This window comes from Nyctibius grandis, chromosome 6 (assembly GCF_013368605.1).
Source record: "Nyctibius grandis isolate bNycGra1 chromosome 6, bNycGra1.pri, whole genome shotgun sequence".
Lineage (NCBI taxonomy): Eukaryota > Metazoa > Chordata > Aves > Nyctibiiformes > Nyctibiidae > Nyctibius > Nyctibius grandis.
The window spans coordinates 77,435,249-77,458,028 of record NC_090663.1 but is presented as its reverse complement, the minus strand read 5'-3'; positions in this window follow the sequence as shown (position 1 = coordinate 77,458,028).

Here is a 22,780-nt window from a genome sequence, read left to right as displayed (position 1 = left end):
TTCTCTCCCCCTTTTTTCTCTCCCCCTTTTTTCTCTCCCCCTTTTTTCTCTCCCCCTTTTTTCTCTCCCCCTTTTTTCTCTCCGCCTTTTTTCTCTCCCCCTTTTTTCTCTCCCCCTTTTTCTCCCCCCCCTTTTTTTCTCCCCCCCTTTTTTCTCCCCCCCTTTTTTCTCCCCCCCTTTTTTCTCCCCCCCCTTTTTTCTCCCCCCCCTTTTTTCTCCCCCCCCCTTTTTTCTCCCCCCCCCTTTTTTCTCCCCCCCCCTTTTTTCTCCCCCCCCTTTTTTCTCCCCCCCCTTTTTTCTCCCCCCCCTTCTTTAGGCCCCCCCTTGTTTCTTCCCCCCCCTTTTTTTTCCCCCCCCTTTTTTCTCCCCCCCCCCCCTTTTTTCTCCCCCTTTTTTCTCCCCCCCTTTTTTCTCCCCCCCTTTTTTCTCTCCCCCCTTTTTCTTTTCTCTCCCCCTTTTTCCCGATTGCATGAATTCAAGTTGCAAAAAGAGTATCTGTAAACTTTCCAAGATGCAAAAAAGATAATTGGTATCTTAAGCGTTTTAAAAATTAATTAAAATAGAGACAAAGAAGGATAATACTTATTTCTATAAAACAACTTCACTCAAAAGCATCTGGATTATTTCTGTTGATTGACTTCAAATGTAGCTGTCTATATAAAGAAACAAAAAAGCTCTATAACTAATATTCTTTTTTTTCCATCTGCTCTTTCTCTGCTAATTTTGCTAATGATATCTGAGGTCATTACTTTCTTCATTTATTTTAATCTTTAAGATTTTTTTCAGTATATTTCTATTTATTTGGTGCATTATTTTTCCATACCATTTGGTTTTCGTAGGTTCTGGATCATATAGAAATTAAACTAAAGGTGGAACTCTAGAGCATGGATCTAGGTTAGCAGAGAGCTTTGTCTGTCCCCTTTGAATTGCAAATGAAATTTATTAGAAGTACAGTGAATAACTGAAAGAATAAAAGAATGTGCTACTACTTTCATTTAAGATTATTAACTGTTTTTCTTCTAAAAAAGCCCACAAACCAAACATTTCCACCCTTCCCCTATATAGTATTATGCTGGCAAAGAGTAGAGTAAATGATAGGATAACTTTTTTGAAATCTGATATGGTGAAAGACAGATGCTTTAATTTGAGAATAAGAAAGGTAAATTAGCAACAACAACAAAACAAAAAAAAATCCCCTGGAATTCCTTCCTGTTACTGACAAGAACTAATACTATAGTTTCAGAGGGAAGTCAGCCTGTAGGTAGGGAGCCAGTGCAACCTGTGAGCTGTCACCTCTTATGCCAGATTTACATCTGTCCAGCACGGGTAAAATACAAAATGACCAGGCAATAACTAGATATTACAGTATGTAATAACATACTCTAGTTATGTTTTGTCAGATGCAGACAGCAGTATAAAAAAAGTTTACTGTTTTGTTTTAAATTGCATTTTACTAGAATGTATTTGCTATGAAGAACCCAACATCCTTTCGTTTGACTAGGTGAGTCTTTGCCAGCATAACCTATTCTAATAACCCAGTCCAAATGCACTGTGAACAGCCAGAGAAAATATGAGAGGGTGAAAGGGAAAAAATCAGAGTGCTTTGAAGAATGACTTATGAACTCAAATCAAGCAGACAACTCTTTCTTTGCTGATACCATTGAAACATGAAGGAAGGCAGAGTATATTTGCTATTCAAGTGGAAGAGCTCCTGCAGCACAAGGTATGACTGATAAAGTTTAGCACATTCATCATGGAACTAAGGTCAGTGAATTAGTTATCTCATGCTTTATGAATCAGTTTGAGAGAATATTCAAAGCGTATAAATTTGGTGAACTGGTTATAAGTTCATTTTTAAATATTAAAGAACGCACATTTAACTAAAACTTGGGAAAGGGAAAAGGCTGGCTTTTTTTCCTTTCTTTCTTTCTTTTTTTTTTTTTTTTTTTCCTATTTGAGAGAGATTCTGTTAAGTATCATTTCCAGAAAGTCAGTGTCACATAGCATTCAGAGAACAGGACAGAAAGGAAAATTGGTACTTACCTAGCTTTGCTGATAACTTGCCCTGTTAGCCAAGCTTTACACTTCATATTTCTGTACTTAAATGTACCCATCTGTAAAACTGTCATAATCTCCTTTTCGCAGGAAAGTTGTGAAAAGCAGATTCATAAAAGTGCTTTTACACCTTCTGGTGAACTCTATATTTGAGCAAATAATCCTGCTTCTTGCCCATTCCTGAAAAATTTACCAGTTAATTGCAATTCTTTGAGAAAACATTTAAGTAAAGAAATATTTCAGGTGCAGGTCATTGCAGAAAGGTCACTATCCATACTTTCTTCCTTAGAGGATGTATAGGAATACTTTGTACTTTTCCTGTTCAGATAATGCAGTCATGCTGTGATGATTCTTCCTTGCTGTTTACAAATGATCTACAAACAGCTGGCAAGTCCTTGAGAAATGGGAGCCTTTCTGGGTAAGAATTCGTTTCAGTGAATATAGATGTCAGGATAGACACCTGTGCCTGGGATGATAATGCTAAGTTTTCCTTACAGTGAATGGAGAGATACAGGCACTTTTAGTAGGCACAACTTATCTGAGACATCTGCTAGAGATTAATTGTTACCTGGAAGTGTCTCTCTGTTTCTGTTGACTACCAAAGAAGCTGGGGTTTGGATGTAGGCACCTATACGGCACATGCCTAAGGTCAGGTGAGACTAATCCTGTCCTGAGCATATGGTAAGTCAACATAACAACCATCATGAGAAAACTTTTAACGTGACTTTTACTGCAAGTATTTATTTGCTCCACTGTTCTTTGAAACCTGTGAGATACCTGGAAATACAAGTCTGTCTTGTAGGCTTACAAGTAGTGGTACTGTGGATATTAGAGAACAAGCATATTTTAATGGCAAAGATATTCACGCTTTCACTCATACTTTCAAAATGTGCAGTTTTGGTTTTGTGCTAGGTATGTAATTTCTTATTCCCTAGAATGTTAGTATACTTATTGCAATAGCACCTGAAGGTCTATGGTCAGGAATTAGGAGCCTGCTGTGCCTATAACTTCGAAAGTGATAAAATACGAAGAATCCCTGTCCCAGCAATCATTGTCTCTTACTTATGGAGGAAAAAGTTGCAGTAAGTGAAAGCAGTCAAGGGAAGAGGTGATTTGAGGAGACAAATGACAGTAAGCAGGCGCATACTTGGAATAACGTTGACTTCTGTGCAGTTTATTTATAACCTATGTGCTTGGACTTCAGGAGGTTTTTTTGGTTTTGTCTTTTATATTTAAGTGAATACTTCCACTTCTTATTTCCTATCTTACCTTTCTCGTTCTGTGAGACGAGATGCTTTCTTTCCTCCTTTTTAAAATTCATTTAAGTATAATAAAGTTTGCTGTTCTTATTAAGTCCTTTGGGGGGCATTGGTGCCTTGAACATATAACTGTAATTGTAAAAGCAGCAATTTTGCACCCCACCTCTCTTTTGAGAGTACGGGTAATTTGTGGCACAGCAGATTGCACAGTTATGTTTTTAGCTTTGTTTTCTAATTTATTTGTAATATACCAAGGAGATGGATAGACACACAGGTGAAGTAATTGCCAAATAAAATGATATCGTGTCTATTATAAAGCTAAAGATTTTGAGAAGTGCTTGAAGTAATTTTTTTGGCAGAATAGTGGTAAGGTCAGATTGAACAGCAACTGAAAGTTGGATATTGTGCTTGAAACCTTTTATATGCCTTTTAATGGCAGTTTTGTAGCAATACAAGGAGAAACAAGTCTGTCTTTGGAAAAAAAATTCTGTATGAAGTGTGTTATATAAGCAGTGCAGGCTTAAGGGGAGAAGATTACTTTTCCCCTAACACTACTCTGTAATATAGGTAGATATATAAGGAAAATAGGAGACAAAAGTTATGTGATTGATATGTGTGATGCCAGTATGCGTAATTTTACTTGCGTGAATTAGAATTAATCACCTATATTAAAGATTTCAGTTGTGCACATAGAATTTGAGTATGTATTTATGTGATGGAAGATAGAAATTTGGTATCTGCTGATTACTGTATTCCTTTTCTTCAGGGGCAAGGCAAAACTACAGTTGTTTTGTTTAGCTACGGGAAACAGGAATACTGTGTGATTGGTATATGCATGCTTTTGATATTTAGTATCAGTCTCTAGTCTTCATGGTTCAGGGAATGTATGGTAAAGAGAAATAACAAGAAATATGCAGAAAGGAGTTATATAGGAAAGTAAAGAAAGAGTATTGGCTTAAACCCATTCAGAACCACTAGTACATTTCATTTCTTTGTTGCAGAAGTGGGTAGAAAAAATGAGAATGAGTAGAAAGATGAGCTGTACGAATTATTATGTTTTGGTGTCCTTTCCTGCACTCCACCCCCCAAAAAAAAAGAAAGAGAAGACAGCAGGTATAGGGAGAAAAACAATTCCATTCAATTACGCATAGTGGTATTGCATGAAGACTTAATTTTCAAAATGCCTTCTCCCTCCATTAAGGAACTAGCACTATCTTATATATATTTTTTTTAAAAAAACCAACCCACTTTTAACCCGTGGGCAGGAGAAAATATTAGGATCTGTGCCTGAAATCAAAGCTTGCTAATGAAAAAAAAGGTTATTTTCAGCGTACTTAAAATTTGTTACGGTCAGATGTCCACAATTCCACTGGAAAACATTGAGAATTTCATAGAAGATTGAAAATTTTGCTTCTAGAAGAATTTATCTGGAACAAAGCCACAGTCAGACACTAAGTGAGCTGTCATGACCCTTACACAGAGCAATGTATGACAGAACCAGGATAAGTACTTGCAGTAAAGAAATGTGCACCCTTTTTAAGAAGAGGAATGTCCTATAATATGTTTCTAGACCTCAAGAACTGTGGTGATCAGATGTCTTTATCTTTTGTTTAGAAAAAGAGTCACAAATACCCATCTTTCTGAAGTGGTTTCTATTAAAAAAATAATAAATCCCAAACACCCAAAGCTAAATACAGATAGATAGGATTGTTAGGATTGTTTTTTGTTTTCATGATCTAATAAGAAACCATTTTTAATGAATTGAAGCAATTGCCTTACTGTCACTGCTGAAAACATCATTAGCTTTCTTTTCAATTAACAACTCTGCATTAACAAATCAAAAGTATTCTGCAGTGTAGCCATCAAACCTCCCTTCCAGTAACTCCTAGACACATGTAGTTAAAAGTAAATTTGAAATCTCTCCTTCACTGAAGTATGTGATTTATTCCTCCAAAACATGTGGAATAATTTAAAAGATAAGCAAAGGATTTTTCATTTTGTAAATGATATGTGTAGACCTCTTTTGATTTGTAATTTTTCTGCATAAAGTGTGATGAGATTAAAAGGCCACAAACATGTTCCTGGTCATCCACTTCTGTTTCCAAAATCCTAAAAAAATTGTGTCTTGCCAAGCCGGCAAAGTCAGTTGTGCAGCATTCTTCTGGAAAATCACCAAAAGCAGCCATGTTAGAAATGGAGGGACATTTACTATCATTGCCAGCTGCCTCAGAAGCCTAAGGAACTCACTGGAAAAAAAAGGTAGGTAGTACGGATTTAAACCAGGAATCTAGGATCTCATACTTCAGATATTCTGAATACATTAAAAGCAGAAGGTGGTTAACTTTTTTCTTTAGTTGCCTGCCTGAAATTCCAGTGTTTTGAGAGACTATTTGAGGAGCAAGCCCATCTCTCAACTGTATCACGACTCACTTGTGTCTCTCTGATCTGGGTGATACATCATTGATTGTAGATTCCGTCTGGCATTCCCTTCCCCAAACATCCATTTGGGGTTGTTGAGACTAATGCCTTCTCCTCCCTGCCTTTACCAGGGAGCGACCTTTCAATACTGAATCAGTGGATGGTCATCTGATTCCAAAGTTGCATCCACACACTTTTGTGTCTTGCATACAATTATGGAAGCAGATGGCCTTATTTCTGATGTCTACTTGTATCTCTTCTTGATCATTTGCTGTGTGCCTTCAGGGTGGAGAATAGGTAAACTGTCTCTTTCTGCTGTCAAGAAACTGAAGGGAAAGAGATGCTCTGGTTAGTGATCAGGGAACTGATGCTAAAAAGGAAATTGGGGTATTGTTTCTGCTGCTGAAATATTTGTTTTCATAGAAATATGAGTAGAGATTAATTCTGGATTCATTCTTCCAATGTCTGATGAAACTACAGGACAGTAAGCGGTGGGAGCTTGCTGTGAATGAAGGCATGTCACTGTCATGCTTTCATTCTTGTTGTTCTTTTCTTGTTTAAGAAAAGACTGGACATGGCACTTAGTGCCATGGTCTAGTTGACATGGTGGTGTAAGGGCAACGGTTGGACTCGATGATCCCTGAGGTCTCTTCCAACCTGGTTGATTCTGTGATTCTGTCATAGTGCTTTATTGCCATTACCTATGTGCTGAGCAGTGGAGAAGGGGTGCTTTGAAAACACCAAACGTGGACTTCATTGATCTGAATGTCTGAATTTTCATTGTCAACTGACTGAAAGGAGATGCTCTTCACACTGATATTAATTGTCCACTGAGGTTCCATTTGCTTTTCTCTTCTAATTACTTCATATTGTCTCAGTCAGTAAATTATCCCTCCTTACAGTCTCATTCATTTACAAACTGTTGAGATCTTTCTTTCCAACTCCTGTGATGTAACGGACTATATACAGTAGCTTATACTGAAGCAGAAAACTGATCAGTTGATGTTGGTTTATCAAGAGTTCTGTATCATTTTATCTTCCACAAAAAGAGCTTGCCCACTGTCACGCGATAGATAGTCTTTAACAATAACATAACCACAGGGTATCTCCAGTATGTGTTCTTTAGATAAAGTCCTCATTAGGTTAATGTAAGATCACTGGCTTTAGCCTGCATTTTATTTTATATAATGAGTTCCTTTTTATACAATAAAGCTTATGAAAGAAGAAATTGTTGGCTTATAGGGAAGAGATGGATGAATATAATAAGGCTCCTGTTGGAGGGATTTATGATGTATATTTAGCATTGCAGACAACATAGTAAATCACTGCCACAGCCAACGTGAAAGATACATTAGTTGCCATTTGTTTTTTACCAGCCTATCCAAGTCCTTTTCAGATGTCATTCTGGAGATTTATAAATCAGTCTCATTTCATGTTATTAAAAAGTCTATTACACATTATAATGCCACTCTAAAACATGGCAAATTATTTCACTTTCATTGTTGTTGGTACCATTAATATCTCCTCCCTATTCCATGATATTTAACCTAGATAGAAGCAGCACTGGTGCCAGTACTGTGAAAACAACAGAGTAATGGGAAAGGCAGATAAAATGTTTGTGAGAAATGTAATAGACATAAGTTTTCCCCAATTTTCTGGGACATCTGGGTAAGGTGATGTTACATTTGTTGGTCAGATGCTCCTCTTAATCTTAAAATACTGAAAAGAAATTATTCATTTGGAAATAGCCTAGAAGAGCAGGTCCGGTATCGTGTTATGTGAACTATGTCCATAATGTTAACTATGGCAATATCCATATCAGAGGAACACATGCAATTGGATTTTTCTGTTGAACCTTCATTGGAGCGTCTATGGGCACATTAGTTGAAACCAGTGTTTGCTCACAGGTAGACATGTCACAGAACTCTTAATGCTATTTTTACACTGCCCAGCACAACCAGATCCAAAGAATTGCTTAGAGATTTTAAACAATGGAAAGGGTAGGAAGAGAGTTAAAAACTCAGAGAAGGGAAATGATGATATTTGAATGAATATTCATAACTCACATTTTTCAGTTTCCATGGCCTCTAGTAACTGAACATGGTACTTCAAAATGCTCCTGTGATCAAGAGTAAATGTACCCATCATAGGCAATTTTTGTATCTTGGAGAAAAAGATTTGAAAATGAATTAGACATGTTTTATTTTGTTGTAATGTATGGCAACATCTTCCAGATATCTCAGAGGGCTGTAATATAAGCAATGGTTTCAGTCAAGAGGGAAGGCAGGTTGTCTGGGAAGATGGTATGTACTGAACTGACATGACTGAAAATCAATTAATGAAAGGTTTTTTTGTAGCTCTCAGAAAAAAGTGGAGAGCACCATCCCCACCAGGTTTGCATTTTTTTCAGTAATAATTTGCTTGGTCTCTTTCAGTTTACATGGCATCTATTTTACTCAGGTGCATGGATATATAGATGGCTGGTTAATAATAGACAGTTTCTATTATTTGTGTGTACTGTCTTCAATTCTTTTGCAGCCTGTTTGAACATGTTATGCCTTATGTTCTTTAAAATATTGATCTTTAGAATGAGTTTTTTTCCTGCCTTTTTTTTTTTCCCCCCCCTCCTATCAGAGTGCTCAACTTGATTGTTTTACCTGCTGACTACTTTACTATCCATTTTTCAAGATTCTTCTTTTGGATCATTTTAGTCCTAACTTGTCTAACTGTTTCATGTGATGGCTCTATGTATTAAACTAATGGAAATTTGGCCTGAATAAGGACAACAAAATTGTTTTGTTAATAATTTTTTTACCAGTGTGAGGACTGTTTTCCTAGCCCTGAAATATTATGAAGGATTGCAGTTTGAGAAAAAAAAAGTGTTTTGTTTTGCTGTTTATTTTATATATAACTTAGTAGCTTGGCATGTAACCTAAGGGTATTAAAAAAAATGAAAATACTTGACTGTATTATTCTGTAGATTCTGTTGCATTATGTACAGGAATATAATATTTATAAATCAATATGTAAATATGAGGTCTCTTATTCTTTTAACTTCCTTTTGAAAATCTCTTCTTTGTTTTATAAAACTGGAGGAACTAAAGTGTGGACTATGTGTGTTTGTAGTTTGATAGTCTATCTGATCTATATATATGTACATATATATACACGTGTGTGTCTGTATTTACCAAACTGTAGCTTCCACATGAAACTCGAAATTCTGCTGGGCAACTGTGAGTACAAAGCATACTCAAACGTTCCTTGATCCGCTTTTTAATACTATTATTTTTTTCCTTAGTCTACCTTTGTAGGACACAAAAATCTGTATGAGCTTTCAGTAGCTGCTCTTTTAAAGTCAGCAGCATCCCATCTTCAGTTTCACAGGCTACAAATTTCATAGATTTCAAATGTGGACAAACAGTGCATGCTTATAATTGAGATCAAGCAACCTGGGTTTAAAAGGTCTTATTACCTGTGGTCAGAAAACACTGCCATAGGAACTGTAATAAGATCATTCTGATTATTTATTTGTGAAAGATCACAAGAGGTAGAAGAGCTTTCTGGACTGAAACATGCAAAGTTTGTTCTTTTTGTCCCTCCTATTCAAAGCTCACTCAGACCTCCTATGAAACTACTGAAAGAGTTCAAGGAATAGTACGTTTTTGCTCATATTGTGAGTAGTTACCTTCAGTGCTTCCTTCACATCCATTACGTACCTAACCCAGTTTCAGTGCACCTAAATACAAGTATTAGAGTTTCTGAGTGAGCAGTGTATTGTCCTGGGTCTTTCTATAGGTAGACGGGCTTCTTTAGGAGTTATTCAGCACCTCCAAAGATACAATTGATTGATCAGGTTTATCCATTTCCAAGTGGATTCCAGATGTTTGTTATTCATGGTATTTTTCCTATTTTAAATTAACCTTACATAAAATAGAAGCTGTGTTAATTGCCAAAGAGAAATATTTGAAACGGCTGGCAAAGTTCTATACTGCTCAAGAAACTTGTCACTGTGGTGAAGAAACTTGAGGGCAACAACTATTGTAAGAACAGATTTATTTGTTCTGTTGTAATCTAGTAAAAAAAAAATTGCACTTCTGAAAATGTGGATTGTTCCACAGTTGCTGATGCTTTCCTCTGGCAGCAGCAATCTGTACAATAGTACCTCTGTGGGCTTAAACATGTAGATTAGTCTGAAGCTTAGTGGAAATGCATAACAGTTACTAGTCTTCTGACTGCTAGCAGAAGAGAATGGCAAGTGGTTTTTTTTATCTGAGGTATTCTTCCTACACTGTTGTGTTGTTCAACGTTCAGAGTACAACAGGTCCATTTGCCATTTATCATGAAAGGGCGCCCTGTGAAAGGCTTGACAAGTGTGTCTCCGTTCGTAAACAGTTGGACTGTTTGCGCTCATATGGAATACTGATGATAATTATCTAAGCATGATGACAAAAATGAAGGAGAACAACTAGTAGTCAGTCTTCAAATCTGAAAACATGTTTTTTGCATTTCCTTTTAAGTTTCAAAAAATAGGTACAGTCATTATGGTGAGAGGTGCTTTGTGCATGTTTGCAATATCATCATCATTGATAGCTTCCTTTTTACAGGAACGATGCCCTCTGAAGACCAAAATACCTCTTTATCTTGATTGCCTGAGGACAGAAACCTCCAGGATAAGCAAGATAATAGGAACTAAAATAGCTCCAAGTCCCATTAACTCTAGCCATCATACAGCACAAGTAATGCACACACAAACCAATCATTATTTATAATGAATTCTGAAAATATGATATAAAGCCTGAAGCCAAACTCAGATTAAAATCAATATGATGTCACATCAGTACTGATGTGTCTTTTGGACTTGGCATGTGTGGCAGAAAATTATTATTAAAGAATATATTCATTATAATCTCTGAATTGGTATTTAAAAAAAATGTTTATGGTCTGGTGATAAACCCTTTGAGCTCTTCTGTGATTTGCAATGTAACGAAGACCCATTAAAAAAAATCCTTGTATCTCGTTACTCATTTTAAATCTGTGTTAGAATATTTTTTTATATCTTTTGGACTATATTAACACTACAAATAAATTCAGTGTTTGTAAAACTGAGGTAAATATGTATTTCACAAAATAAGATAAATAGTACTATTTATTTCACATAGGGAGGTGACATTGCCATGTCATAGTTCAGAGACAAAACAATGGTGATGATACCATTGCTTAGTCAAGATCAAAAGACTGAAAGAGGAAGAATCATCTTCCCTGTAGCCCCTCTTCCTTGTCAGTGTCATGCGCCTTTCTTCCTATGAGTGTACTCATGCTGTCATTAACCTCAGTTTGAATGAAAAATAGTCACATGCAACGATTCCTGGTCACCAGTGTGCTGTATGTCAAAATATGATCTAAATATCAGAATCCAGATCAATATCTCTAGTTTTTCTTCATATCTGCTCCTCTGTCTATGGCTGCTACTTCAATCAATTTGTTTATTCCTATTAAACACCACTTATTTGTAGCCCCTGTAGCAACTTGAAGTACCTACCTACTTATCTACGTTTTTCATTTATGTTTATTAGAGTGTGTCCATAGGAGGGCAAGATGTATGAGGAGCAGCTGAGTTCACTTGGTTTGTTCAGCTTGGAGAACAGAAGGCTGAGGGGTGCCCTCATTGCAGTCTACAACTTCCTCAAGGGGGGCAGTGGAGAGGGAAGGGCTGATCTCTCTGGTGACCAGCAATAGGACACAAGCAAATGGAATGAAGCTGCGTCAAGGGAAGTTCAGACTGGACATTAGGGAAAGGCTCTTCACTGAGAGGGTGATTGGTCACTGGAACAGGCTCCGCAGGGAAGTGGTCACAGCACCAACCCTGTCAGAGTTCAAGGAGTATCTGGACAGCGCTCTTAGTCATATGGTTTAGTTTTAGGTAGTCCTGTGAGGAGTTGGACTCGATGATCCTCATGGATCCCTTCCAACTTGAGGTATTCTATAATCCTGTGTTGATAACCCATACTGTTAGGTTTCTTGCCTTCCACCCAAATAAGAAATCTTGACCATCTGTGGGTTCCTGCAACAAGCCAAAAAAAAATTTTTGTTGTTTTTTTCAGTAGGAGTGTTCAGAAAGCCCAGAGAAGCAGAGCAGTGACAATTTTCTAGCTAAGACCTGCCACTTACTGTATGCATAGTCTTCAAGATGCTAAAGTAAGACTCGGGGATGAAATGCAACTGTTTTGATTGGGATGTTGCTACTAGAATAATACTCTGCATATAAGAATTTTTTTTCTTTATTAGCTATTGCATGTATGTATGAAAACTAAAATATAGTCATTACTTACAAAGAATAAGCCATTAAGATAGCCATTACTTATGAATGGCATTGTCAAATACACATAAAAAGCATTACCTTATTGGAAAACTATTTGTATAGCTTTTGATTAAAATACCATGAAGTTGTGAGTTTAAAACACTATTCATTTTATGGTTTTATGTGGTACTGTAACCTTCTGTATAAACGAGACAGAACTAGAGAAAGAAATATTTATAAGTAGACAGATAGAAGGGAGTACAAACCAGAGAGATAATCAGTGATATATTGACTCTGAAAGTTTTCTAGATGACTTTTCAGGTCACTCTAAGTTTATCATGTTGCATGTATAATGCAAAAATGGACTAGGTGCATTAATGTGACACACGTGTATCCATGCAATATTCTGTTTGATCTGATATAAAAATAACAGAGAAACAAATAATGCAGAAAAAAAACCCATTGTGGGTAGAGGAAAGCTTGTTACTGACCTCAGTGGGGCTATAAATACTGGAGTTTTTTGTGTTCTATGCTAGCTGCATCCGTTGAAAAACTCAGTCTATTAGAGTTGCTTATTGCCATCCAGTGTTAATACTTCAAGTACCCTAAATCATGCCTTATACTGCCTCAGTCATTCCCTTTCTTGGCTAACCTACATTTGGTGTACATCTTTTTTTCTGGCCTACAGCTCTTCAGACATACATAAATAACACAGTAAATCAACACTAACCATGATAAGTATTCTACTGGTAGTAAAAATGTGGATTTTTCTCATGGGGGGCTGAAAAAAGTGATTTGCTTCTTTGTAGTCAGATTCTGCTTGGAATAAATAAGGGTTATTTACAATGAAACAACTCCATTTATCAGTTCTCGACAAATAATCATTCTGAAACAAATTAAATATAGAAAATTTGGTTTATAAGTCTAGTATAGACTATGAAAATACAGTTTGAGTATTTTAGTGTATGTTAAGTACATATAGTTTAAGGGTATATGGGTTGTTACTTGTGATTTGCTTCCCTTTGGCAGCTGCTGGTTCTATCAGGTAATCAGTGATATTTTATATTCCAGCTATTAAGATTCCACTAAGCCATATTTGGGCATTTTCCTTGCAAGATGGCTCCTGTAGGAGCCAGTTTTTATACTATGGTATCAGTGAAATAATCATGTCTTTCTCTTTGAGAAATATACTGCATATACTCAGGGCTGAAGCATAATGCATAGCAGTAACATATTTCTTATGCAGAAAAACAGAGGGGTAATGTAGCAGTATTTAATTTGTCACATTTATTTATTTGTCATATTTGTTTATTACATTTCTTTGGTAAATTTTCTTGTGTTTTTCTTTTAATTTAGAGTTTAACTATACATTTTTCAAGAATGCTGATTTTACAGTTTTGCTCTCAGAGTCAGAGGTTGCATAAAGGGCAATTTAAAGGAAACACATTTTAGACCCATGCATACAGAAGCCTTTTATTTTTTACCAGTCATTCTGGAAAACTGCTAGTATTAATTTAATATCAAATATGCTGTCTTGATATTTCAGAAAAAAAAAAAAAGGCAAGAGAAGGAAAAAAAGTCATGCTTTATGCCTAAGCCCAGTAATGAGTTTATAGGAGCAGCAGGATTGTTTATTTCAGGGTCAGGGATCTTTTGAATTGCCATTTCATTTCAGCTACAGTTTTTTAATGAGCAAAGCAAAAGTTGTGTTGGAAGTAAAGTTCATATATGGACCAAATAAAGCTCTTATGTTGATACCTAATATGAATCTCTGATTAGGTCGTCAAAATGCAAAAAACTGTTTCTATCTTGATATCTGAATTTTGCATGTATCTTTGTATGTGACTGAAGTCTTCCCTACAGTGGTTTGTGAAGGCACGTGGTGCGGTTTGCTGTGGAAATACTGAAATATGGAGAACTACAGAAGAAAGTTCTCAAAAACATGGGACAATATACAAGGTAGTTTTTTTCTAAGCAGTGTGTTTGTAATTATTATGAATATTATTACTTTGAAATATTTATATCTTCAATTTTAGACTTCTAAGAGTGTAGAGTTGTACAGTAATAAAAATTAGAGCATGCATGGGCGCTGGTTTTCTACACGGTTTTTTAGGAAAATAATTTCTCTTGTCTTAAGCATTATTAGAAGCCTAGGACTGCATATCCACGATAATGGCTGAGAAGGGTGCAGTCTACTCAACACTTTTTGTGAGTGAACGTGCACATGAATATATGTGCAAGCATATCTCTGACTTCGGGGAAATGTGTTGCTTTATTTGTCACCATTGTCTTCAGACACGTGCTCAGGGCTTAGGAAGGTGTGCCTGTACGGCTGAGGCAGCTGGGCAGCCATGGGCCCTGAGAGTCAATTCTAGCCATGCCACAGGCATCCATGGAGAGACCTACTCCATGGCTCCAAGTGGAGAGCAGGAGAGCCAGGATTTAGGGCATGTTCAGAATGCCAAGGTCCAGCCACATCCAGTGTCCACTTCTGGGGTCTGTTTCCTCAATGGAGAAAATGAAGAGCGTCAATTGTGTCATCCAAAAGGATCTTAAATTAGGAACAAGAAAAAAATAGGCCTAAACTACGTAATACTAATAAACTCCCTGTACTTTAGAATCTATGATGGTTATTCAACCTCAAAGGATGCTCTCTTCTGCTGCAGAATAAAATGCATGGGCCTTGCTAATGCTGGAGTGTGTCTTTTCCCAATCTTCTTAATAACTATGGACATACAGTTTTGTAGTGTCTTGTTATTGATCAGAACTTCACTGCTCACAAATGTGGAGTTTATTATGTAAATGTGGAGTTATTCCTGTATAGCAGCTTATTTTCAAAAAAAGTATTAGCTTATTTGTCTCACTTTATTTGCAAAATGTTGTTACAGCTGTTTGTGTATACATTATGTATATGTACAAAGAGAATGTCTCTGATCAAGACTACAGTTTTAGCATTTGGATATATATACAAAATTAACTGATTTTACAAATGAATGCCAATTTCTTAAGTCCCCATTGATGAAGGATCCTGTTCGCTTTTACTTCTGAAAAGAGAATGCATTTTTTTTTCTGCTCTGTATGTATACACAAATGGGGCAAGAAAAGTCCAAACATATTTCTGGGGCTGTGAGTGTGGAAAGCTAAACATTGAATTTAGCAGTTTAAGCTTAATGTCCCTTAGCCCTTATCCCCAGAAGTTTTATTTTTTCTATTATACTGGTACTTGCTGCTCTTTATGCCTTAGGTCAGGATTCAAAAGTTTGCTTGTATCTTCTTTCATCCTAACTGGGAGATACTTCCCACACCCGCAAGGAATTGGTGTGTGATTTTGTTTTTTTTTTTTCCTGTGCACTAAAGGGTTCAGATTAAAAGACTAGTGCCTACATTCCCTTCGGGAGTTAGGAAGTCTGGTCACTTGATTCGTTGTGGTTGATCACAAAACTGTAGCTGAAGAAAGGATTAATTGCTTCTCTCCAGATTTCACTGGGACCTGGAAGGCTATCTTCTGCTATTTAGAAACAGAGAAAGCTGATTTTCTGTTCTTAAATAATAAAAGTCCATTGTAGGCACCTGAAGGTTTTTCTAGTCTGTGAAAATCTGAACATTGTTTTCCTTTCTGTTGTCATTTCTGATGCATCCCATGCTAGGAACAGCCTAGTCAAAGAGAAAGAAAATGAGTGCTGGGAGCGTAGCTCTTTCTCCTGCTTCACTGTGTACAAACATTTTGTGTCTTCCAGAAGTGATCCTGTGTGCATTCATAGGCACAGGTCTTCAGGCTATTGGTACAGAGCTCCAGCCACTTGCTCAACACTCCACTACATCACGCACTAAAGCACTTTCTGGCAGGGCTGAGATTCTTTTCTAAAAGTACACACGTCAGACAAAATATTACAGTGGTGGTTTGGCCAGCTTGCTCCTCTCAAGTGTCCTTGCCCTGTATCAGCGGTGAACTTTTTCCCTGCCATGCTAAATTTTAGCTTTAATGGCATAATTGCTTTTTTTAATCATACTTAAAAAGAATTGTTTAATACACCAAGGTATGCATGAATTGTAATGAAAAGAAGATTGTCTCATTACTTTTCCCATGAACTGGTTTGTTTTACAAATGTGAACAATTGAAAAAGTGGTTTTACATTCCCTCTTTTTTTTTGCTAGTGTTTTATTATCTGCTTTTTATTTCTTTTTGATTTCCAATTCTTTACAAATACTATCTCTTGACAAGGAGTCCCTTCTTTGGTTTTTAGGTGAGGAAGGTAGCCTAATATTGTAGGAATTTGAACTGAAAAAATTTTTGACTAAGAGAGGAAGAAAAGTGATTGGGTTTTTCACATGTATTAAATAGGGTCTGAGAAAACATGTTTAAAATGTGTACTATTATTTTTTGCTTTGAAGAGCATTCATGATCTGTTAGCTGTGACAGACAGTGACTATACACAGTTGGACTAGATGATCATTGTAGGTCACTTCCAACTGAACTGTTCTGTTCTACACCCTAGACTGCTACTCGTGTGCTAACCTTTGGCAAACTGGCTACGTAAAATATTTTATTCATGCAAATTCCCTTAGCCAAGAGGTTGAGGAGAAAGGGGATCTTGTGGTTAATGCAGGATGCGTTTATTGAGAATGAATGCATGCTTTTTTTTTTCTTTCTTTTTTCATTTTTTTCCTTCTTTTTTTCTTTTTTTTTTTAAATTGAAAAGATTATAAAAGGCTGTGTGGGTGTGAAATGACTTGATTGAAGGACTGAATTGGACTTGATATTGTCCAAATGAAGACCAATATTTTTTTCTCTAATTTAAAGTTCTGTCCTCATTGTCACTAGAAACTACTTTTCTGCAAATGTTCCTGTTTTAATTTTGGATAATTTCTAGTTCACCATTCAGTCAGGCAGCCCAGCTTTAGAAATAATGGCAGTTATGATGTCACCCTGCTCCTCCGTTTGGTAGTTATATTATGTACAATCTGTGCTCTGTATGAGACTATCACGCTTTATCTTGTCTGCAGCTGTTTTTCATCACCGATTAAATCATAAGTTTTATTTCAAATATAAATCCCCACAGTTAGAAGGGGAAAAAACCAACCTTGCCCTATAAAGGGTTATAAATAAATACTAAGAGGAATGGGTAGCAACTGAAAAGTTTCGTTTTAAAATTCACACTTAAAAGTAGTAAAAACACGAGGACATTAGTTCCATCCTCTTCTGGAAGCATTTATAAATCTCTGTGTCCAAAACCATAAGGACTTTGTGATCCACCTTTGGAAATGTACCAAGACATAAGTCAGTGCCATCTACCACAGATGATATTGGAGAATAATGATAAGATGCAAAGATGCATCTACTTCTTGGTGTTTTAGCTTTGTGTAGTTTTTTCTTTCCTTTTTTTTTTTTTTCTCCTGTGTTCTGGCATAGTAATTTCCATTATTGTGTCATTTACAATTTCCACTACAGAATCCCCCCAGTCTTAGAAGACATTTCTGAGGACCTCCTTATTTGGGGGAATATCCATTTTACCCTTCTTTAGATCTATGACTAAGACCTAAGTCTACTATCTATAGTCATCTAAGAGAGAAGCTTCTCCTGAGGAAAATGCAGAGCACTTAAGTTAGGCTTGTGCTCTGATTTGCTTCCTGGAGGAGTCCGTTTCTATATTCTTAGTCAGATATGCACAAGGTTGTAATATAAATAATGCATAAGATTAGTTTGTGATGAGGCTTTGCAATATGTTGCATTTGCTACTAAAAAAAAAAAAATTGTACATGACCACTTCATTTTGTAGCTTACTGTTAAGTATGACTTTAAATAATGAAAGTTGTTGTATGTAGCCTGGCACCCTAAAAATTGGTATAAGAAAAGAAATCAATGTTGAAACTACAGTGTATGTTGCAAAATTATTGCTAGAAAGATACAGTTTGCACATTTTCCTTAAAAAACATCCAGTCTGAGTTTGACAGAAGTGCAGGGAATGGATTAAAAAAAAAAAGAAGGGGGGGAAGAAAAGTATAGGAAAAAAGAAGAGTCGCACAGTAGTCATATGATTTTTCATCTACGCACTTGCACTCCACTTTGCTTCAACACAATTGAAAATGATTCAGTGAGTGAAGCTGCTAAGAATGAAGTGGGTGTTTCCAAGTGCCAGTCAACAGCAAAATGATAAAAATGTTGCAGAACTGAATACTAGTGTGCAGAACTAGAAAATTAAATGAAATGACAGTGTACTTTTTATCCACCTCAGCTAAATCTCCTGAAGTATTTTACTTACGTATTTTTAAGAAGTTCAATGAGAATAAAATGTTGAAGTCCAGAATAGATCAGTGTTTCATTCTATCAAACCATGTAACTGAAAGAAAATAGTAAGCTATCTTTTATACAGATGTCACTGCAAGCATCTTACTGTGTATCTGATATCAGTATCATCTGCTCCTCTGTCAAAGGAATTGTTTATAAACATACATACTTTTGAAATCTCAGTTCTTTTTTGAACTAAAAAGCCTAAATGTCATGTAAAAACTTAAGTATAAGACACAAAATTTTTATTTGCTGTATTTCTAGTTCCCTTTCTTCATAGAGAAACTAGAAGAATATTCTTCTTTTTTTTTTTTTAAAAAAAAAGGAATATAAGCCTATTTGGCAGTTTTTAAAGAGATATTTGAGGATAGAAAACAAATATTTGGGGAAAGGTGACATGTTAATAGAGAGAAATCTGGGGTTGTTCCTGCTGTTGGAGTCTGATCCTCTTTCCTTGGATGCAAGCACTTGTAGAAGTAGCTCTGCTGGTAGCTTTGAGTGAGGAACCTCATTGCTTTCAAAAGATGGCTGCTGCACACAGTCTTATCCTCCCTTCTAGGGTTTGGAGTGGTATGCCAATGTATAGCTGTTGAGGTCATTCAGCTTATCAATTCAGAGAGAGTTTGAGGCCAGCTTTTTCTTATGTTAAAATTGAAAAAGAAGAGAAGGAAAAGGTAGTGAATAAAGTAGAAAGAAAAAAAGAATGTGCAAAAGAGGGAGATGACAGCAGAAACCCACGGTTCATAGATATCGTTCAAGAGTAAGCTCAAGTTAGCAGGTAGACCCTCGGTACAGTTCAGACTTGTCAGGACATAGTATAAGTTCACAAAAATGAATGGTCAAAACTTATCCCTATGGGCATCAGACCCAGAGATGAGATGGTGAGGTGGGTGATTGTGATGCTACAATTTTGCCCTTGTGGTATGGCTTTCAGATTGTGCGATCTTCTGTGTGGATAGATTACAAAAAGAGGCAATGGCTGGAACAATTCAGATTCTTGCTACCTTCTACATTAAATTACAACAACTTACATATATGACACTTTGATTTTGGGCATGAATTTCAAGTCCCCTATGCTTTTCACTGTCATTCTGGATTTTTGGTCTTAATGTAATCTTTCTGTTGTTAACTGTTGCAGACCTTCAAAAATAAACAACTCAAGTATAGTGTGTCCTAGAACAGGTGTCTTAGAGTGTGTTTGGTGTCCTGGAATAGCTTAAAATGTAGGCTACTGCGTAACGATACTTCAAAACTTGAAGTATAGCTTCTCAACAGCTATAGTTTTAATATTATATTAAAACTGTTTTAACCACCAACCAAAAATACACCTAATAGGGATAACTCTGGAAGTAAGCAATATTCTGTTAATAGTTTGGTTCTTTGTCTCAATAGTTTGCATGGTCTTCCGTGGCTTCAGATTATGAACCTTTTGCTTTAGAATTACATTACAAAAAGTTTGGTCATTTTCAGCTTGATTAATTAATTCAGTTTAATACAAATGGAATATTTAAAATGTAAAAAGAAATGTGTAGTATTAAATATTCATCAACACATGTCTGAGATTGAAAGCATTTATGCTATTTGTGTTGTATACATGGACACCCAATTAGAATAAAGGAGTGAATGTCCCCAGTCATCCAGAGATCATGTCACATAACGTTAGCATTAGAATTTAGGACCTCTTTCTCTGTCTGCACAGGCAAAGTTGTTTTATTTTGAGAAATATAATTAAGTGAACAGGAAAATAGTCCTTTCCACCTCCAACTATCTTTAGAACATTTTAATCCATGTATATGTTCAGGATTTTTACTGGTAGAGTGCTGATTTGTGCAGATTTTTAGTTCCTTTTCACATTCTGTATGTCTTTTACTGTTATCTGTTTCTCTCCCTCTTTCTTTTTTTTTTTTTAGGATTTTCCACTCTTTAATCACCTAGGAAACCAAACATTGATATCTTCCCTCCATTACAACATATTCCTCTCCTATCTTTGTTCAAGAGATAAAAAGGTATTGCATAGCTTGCTTTTGCTCAGTTACCTCCAAGCAAGGCATGTCCCTTCTGATATGCAGGTTTCCAGGTCCCCTTCTAAATCTAAACACAAACTGAAAACAGAATTGCAACTTTTTCTCCTTCCTTCTTTCCTTGTACCCACAACGACTTCATAACTGATAGTCTAGAAGAATTAAAACCTTCATTAGCAGTAGTAAAGGGAATGACAAAACACTACTATATGTTGTTTTATAAACTATCCTTCAGGATTTTTACGAACTCTCATTGTATGCAGAGTTCAGCTATCATTTTGTTATCAGAGATGCAACTCTCTGCAATCAACAAGAGACACCAGTGCACACACTGAACTCTTCCGTTCTGCCTATTTATGCTGAAAGCGTATAGTGCCTTTCCTTATGTGAAAAGATGTAAGCTATTGTGTGAGCGCTCATCAATCAAACTAGACTTGCTACTGCGTAGACTGTTCTATTTTACCTTAGAGACGAGTTTATCTAAGTACACAAACATAGTCCCATGAAAGCCCTCAGCTCCTAGCTATTGAGTTTGTGTTTCTGCAGCATTGCCAATATTTTTTGGCTTTTTTTCATCATTTTGAAATTCCTTCTACTTCATCTTCCTTATGTTGCCTGGACACGCTGCAGCTGATAAGATGCAACGTTTTCTTAGCAGTTGCAGGAAGTCTTCAGGAGAAACTGGCTGGAGAGATATTGCTTTCATTTAACATTGTCACTTTTGGAAAAGCGTATGAAAATTTTAGCTATGTAACAAGGACAACAGGCCAAGAACACATTATTTGTACCTTGCCCTATAAAAGTGGTGAGAAACTCTTATAATGAGTGTGAATTGTGTCTGTTTTGAAAAAACAAAACCAAAAAAAGAAAACAAAACCCCCCACAACATTTTTGCTAGAATGAAGGAGTCTAAAATAACTTCAAATTTAATTCTACAGTAGAATTTTTCTTTAAATATTATTCTTTTGAGCATTCGAACAATACAAATGGGGAAAATAATATTCAAATACAGACACTTGAAACCGTGAGATATTTCTATACACAAGTTTCATCTTGTGCTTTCCAGGCTTGGTCAATGCTAGTGATAGGTAAACAATATAGATACTAAAACAGTATCCATATGGATTTGAAATCCTAAACATGATTTTTGCTGATTTATGGAGGTACACTGAACAAACTTGTATCTCCAGCACATTTAACCTTCTACAGGCTTTTGTAAATGAATTTATCAAATATGACATTGTACCTGAATACTTTGAAAAAGTTATGGCAGTAGCAAATATGTTTAAAAGAGTGAGACTGGGAAATCAAGTTCTCCAAAGTTAGGAAATGACAGAATTTAAATTCAGTGCAACCCGAGTTTTAACACTTTAAACTGCATGCAGAAACTGTTTAATGTCTGAGACTTTCAGATTCAATCCTGCAGTCCTTGTAGCACTGATTCCTAGCAGCCTACGTTCTTCTCTGTGAGTGACTGAGGGCGGTGATGGAGGCTTTCAGGCGACCTCCAGCAATAGTTTTAAATGTACTTTACGTATGTTTTCTTTCATGATATAAATGCAGACATTTTTTAAAAAGAACACCTGCTCTATCTTGTGAATAGGTGTTTATTAAATTCTTTTTGTCTTATAAAGTCATGACTGGGCACCAAAAATAGCAGGCCATTGTTCATTTAAAATTAGAAAATATAGCATAAACCATACACAGAAGAGGATCAAGCTCTGGCAACATCAGCTCTCCTGTTTCCTGAATTTTCAGTGTTTGATTTCCCAACCTAATGGTCTTTTAATATAGATACTTTTTTAGAAATCTAATATCCTAGTGGAGATGTTAGACAAGGAATGTCACTAGTGCATGTGTATTGGATTCTATTTCTATCCTTGACATGATGTCTGTGTAAACACTTGGTCAGATCAGTAAGGCTCTCTCGGATTTTTGATCTAAAAAAGGAATACTGCTGTTTGGTTATCCTTTTTAAATACTCTAGATTTTAAAAAATATATCTAGATGAAAATATAAGCTCTTAATGTTTGAATTAAGGTATGATCTGCTTAATGGGAAAGAATTGAGGAATCCAATAAGATAACATTTATTTTTCAAAGATTCCCTGGGAGGCTTGCTTTGGTTAATTCTGTCTTCCTCTTCCAACTATTGTGTTCTGTGAGGGCATTGTGTAGATGTATGGTTTCCTTTCAGAGAGGAGAAAAATGGCCAAATGAGATTAACAGCTTTCCTTTGTCCAGTTGCAGTCTTTGCATGAGAGTTGATTGATGTTTTGCCATTTTCACATTTTGTTACAGTCCTTGCCGTTTGTATGAATTGTCAGTATTTTAATGTCTTGAATATTCTGTAAATTATAGCATAGGTACTCCCACCTTGTTTATGTACTGAATTTTGATGGACTTATCCATTTTATCTTCCTTTAATTTGTAACTTTACTGAC